This window comes from Dendrobates tinctorius, unplaced genomic scaffold, assembly GCF_039654945.1.
Source record: "Dendrobates tinctorius isolate UK_male_01 unplaced genomic scaffold, ASM3965494v1 ptg000011l, whole genome shotgun sequence".
Classification (NCBI taxonomy): Eukaryota; Metazoa; Chordata; class Amphibia; order Anura; family Dendrobatidae; genus Dendrobates; species Dendrobates tinctorius.
The window spans coordinates 73455323-73459481 of record NW_027361679.1 but is presented as its reverse complement, the minus strand read 5'-3'; the positions used below and the strand labels follow the sequence as shown (position 1 = coordinate 73459481).

General features: G+C 37.3%; 1 non-coding gene across 1 annotated transcript; it reads left to right on the top strand.

The window, feature by feature from the left end:
* Positions 1-341: 341 nt before the first annotated feature.
* On the top strand, positions 342-413 carry TRNAA-UGC (transfer RNA alanine (anticodon UGC)). Its single transcript has one exon. It is a non-coding gene; the product is annotated as a tRNA-Ala (tRNA).
* The last annotated feature ends 3746 nt before the right edge of the window (positions 414-4159 follow it).

Genomic DNA, 4159 nt, shown 5'->3' with positions numbered 1-4159 from the left:
CATCGTAGGTACCTTCCACGACTACTGCTAGTTGTATGGATAGGATCAGGGGTCTGCAATCTGCTGAGTTACCAACCTCTCAGGTTTTCTGTGGCTTAGCTTGTTTTTGTTTTTCCTCCTCGGTGACTCATTCATAACAGAATCACCAGCCATACCGCAGATTCTAGAGTACTCAAAAGCAGGAAAAAAAAAATTGTAAAAATAAAAGTGTCAGAATTTTTTTTTTTATATGTATTTTTTCCTCTTTTTCTCTGGGGCCGTAGGAGGATTTTTTCCTTATTGTTTGATCGTGTGGAGCAGGTTGAAAAAAAAAAACTTGCATTTTCACACAATTAATACTTGGGGATGTAGCTCAGTGGTAGAGCGCACGCTTTGCATGTGTGAGGCCCCGGGTTCAATCCCCGGCATCTCCATGGCCAGCCTGCATGTATGTGCAAGGAGCACACTTCCTTCTGGTGGTCACTTTTTGAAGAAACGGAGAGTGGTGGTCATGGGGGATTCCCTGTTGAGAGGAACAGAGGCCGCTATCTGCAGACCGGATATAACTTCAAGAGAAATGTGCTGTCTTCCAGGTGCAAAAATTAAAGATGTGTCTGATAGGATATCAGGACTCTTCAGACCTACAGATGACTACCCATTCCTGCTACTACATGTGGGGACAAATGACACCGCAAGAAACGACCTGGAAACCATCTGCAGAGACTTTGAAGGCTTAGGCAAGAAAGTGAAAGAACTGGGAGCGCAGGTGGTCTTCTCTTCCATCCTCCCAGTGGATGGCCATGGAACAAGGAGGTGGAATAAGATTCTGCAGGTGAACAACTGGCTCCGTCGATGGTGCCGTCAGCAACAATTTGGATTTATGGATCATGGAGTGAATTACCTTTACGATGGACTACTTGCTAGAGATGGGGTGCACCTTACGAAGACTGGAAAACATGTATTTGGAAGTCGCCTTGCTACACTTGTAAGGAGAGCTTTAAACTAGAACAACATGGGAAGGGAAGCAAAAGACCAGAAAAAGCCATACACCTGACAAATGCTATTGAGAACTCTGCTATTAGAAGTGGAAAGGAAGAACAAAGACAAAAGAATCTAATTAATAAAAATATTGGAGAAAGAGAAACCAATCACAAACTAAAATGTTTCTATACTAATGCACAAAGCATGGGCAACAAACAAGGAGAATTGGAACTACTAACACAGGAAAAGAAATATGATGTCATTGGAATCACTGAAACTTGGTGGGACAATACACATGATTGGAATACAAGACTAGAAGGATACAACTTATTTGCAAGAAACAGACTTGATAAACGAGGAGGAGGTGTCGCATTGTATGTTAGAAACGCGTATATCTGCACAGAGATTGAAGCTTCAGAGACTGGGAGTTTTTTGGAAACTGTTTGGGTAAGAATACAAGGACAGAACAATGGAAAGGACACCATTGTAGGCATTTACTACAGGCCACCTGTGCAAGCTGAAGATATGGATGCAAACAAGAAAAATTATAGCTAGCTCACCCAGTTAGACGTCCTTAGTGGTTCTGCTCACTGCCAGGAAGCCGCACGGAGTTGTAATGGGAGAGGCACACCCATGTTGCAATAGAAACAAAAACCAGCAATAATTCCAGCGGATACTTCCTACTTGGCCATAAAATCCATTTTATTTTTATCTTTTAAAATAGTTCCATGTGGCAGAAACCCAAATATATACAGGGGGTCAGAAGAAAAAAAGGGGCACACTGCTGCTTTATGCGTGCAGACTACGCGTTTCGACCTTACTAGGTCTTCTTCTAGGTCTTAAGTGTGAGCAGTGTTCAAGATAGTAATATACCCTGCTTCTAGGAACTTGATCCAATTACAAAATTTGGCTTAATTAAAATAGGGTGTATACCCTTACACAGGGATAAAACTTTGTTAAATACAAAATATACTACATATTTAAAGCATATCGCTACAAAGTCCCCTTATTTTTCTCTAATACATTATTATTCGTATCTTATATTTATTCTTAGATATCACAAAATTTACCATATGAACAAATAAAAAAAAAAAAAAAAAATTAAATTTTTTTTAAAAAAAAAGGAAATTCAAGTGTTTTTATATATATATGTATATTTACCACTGAAAAACCTGCCATTTAGAATTGACTGATTAAGTCCAACCTATTATTCAGTCCATTAGGTATATAAAAAAAAAAAAAAAAAAAAAAGAATCCGTAGGCATTTATCTGATGCAGTAAAAGAGAATATGATAGGAAGCTCTGCAGTTTCAAGACATTTCTGGTATGAACATAAAGGAAATTTGAATGATTTGTCCTTCTATGGTTTAGAGAAAGTAAAGAAATCCTTACGAGGAGGTAATAATAGAAGAACTTTATTAAATCGTGAAAGTTATTGGATTTTTACACTGGAAAGCCGTATACCTAATGGACTGAATAATAGGTTGGACTTAATCAGTCAATTCTAAATGGCAGGTTTTCCAGTGGTAAATATACATATATATATAAAAACACTTGAATTTTTTTTTTTTTTTTTTTTTTTAAATTTTAAAAAAAAAAATTTATTTTTTTTTATTTGTTCATATGGTAAATTTTGTGATATCTAACAATAAATATAAGATACGAATAATAATGTATTAGAGAAAAATAAGGGCACTTTGTAGCGATATGCTTTAAATATGTAGTATATTTTGTATTTAACAAAGTTTTATCCCTGTGTAAGGGTATACACCCTATTTTAATTAAGCCAAATTTTGTAATTGGATCAAGTTCCTGGAAGCAGGGTATATTACTATCTTGAACACTGCTCACACTTAAGACCTAGAAGAAGACCTAGTAAGGTCGAAACGCGTAGTCTGCACGCATAAAGAAGCAGTGTGCCCCTTTTTTTCTTCTGACCCCCTGTATATATTTGGGTTTCTGCCACATGGAACTATTTTAAGAGATAAAAATAAAATGGATTTTATGGCCAAGTAGGAAGCATCCGCTGGAATTATTGCTGGTTTTTGAAGATATGGATGAACTCTTTATGCATCAAATGACCAAGTTCTCCAAAAAATATGACATAGTTGTCATGGGAGATTTCAACTATCCAGACATTTGTTGGGAATCTCTCTCAGGCAAAACTAACAGGTCAAGGAAATTCTTATCCTCTCTTGCTGACAACTTTATCTTCCAAAAGGTAGGGGAGAAAACAAGGGGAACTGCTACCTTGGATCTAATCCTTATAAACAGGGAGGAAATGGTTGAGGAGGTAAAAGTGGCTGGGACCCTAGGAGGTAGCGACCATGCTATTTTAGAATTTTGTATAACTAGAGGAGGAAGACCTGTGAAGACTCAGACGTCAAGGTTAGATTTCAGAAAGGCAGATTTTAAGGGATTCAGAAAGAGAATTGGAGGGATCCAATGGCTGGATATCCTTAAAGACAAAAATGTCCAGGAAGGATGGGAAATCTTCAAAAATGAAATTCTCAAAGCACAATTGTTAATAATTCCGAAAAGAGGGAAGAATAGGAAGCATTTAAGGAAACCAGGATGGATGAACACAGAACTTAAGCACATGCTAAAAAGGAAGAAAAAAATGTTTATAAAATGGAAAGAGGGAGGCATATCTAAAGAAGAATATAATGCTGTCTGCAGAACCTGCAGGGCACAAATCAGATTAGCTAAAGCTGAAAATGAATTGAGGCTTGCAAGAGATGTCAAAAGCAATAATAAAGGATTTTGGGGATATGTCAAAAGTAAAAGAAAAGTCAAAGATGCTATAGGATTTTTACAGGATGAAAATGATGAAATGGTAAGACAGGATGTTGAGAAGGCCGAACTTTTAAATTCCTATTTTGCATCTGTTTTCTCTCAGAAAGGAAATGTAACATCAACTGTTCTTCACTGTCCTATTAAGGGAATAGAAGAATCCAGGATGTCTATAAACAGAAAGATAGTGAGGAAACACTTAGCTAACCTAAATGAATTCAAGTCTCCAGGTCCAGATGAATTACACCCCAGAGTACTGAAGGAGATAGCAGAAGAAATTTTTGAACCCCTCTCCATAATCTTTGAAAATTCTTGGAGAACAGGAGAAGTCCCAGAAGACTGGAGAAGAGCAAATGTTGTTCCTATCTTCAAAAAGGGGAAGAAGGTGGACCCAGGCAACTATAGG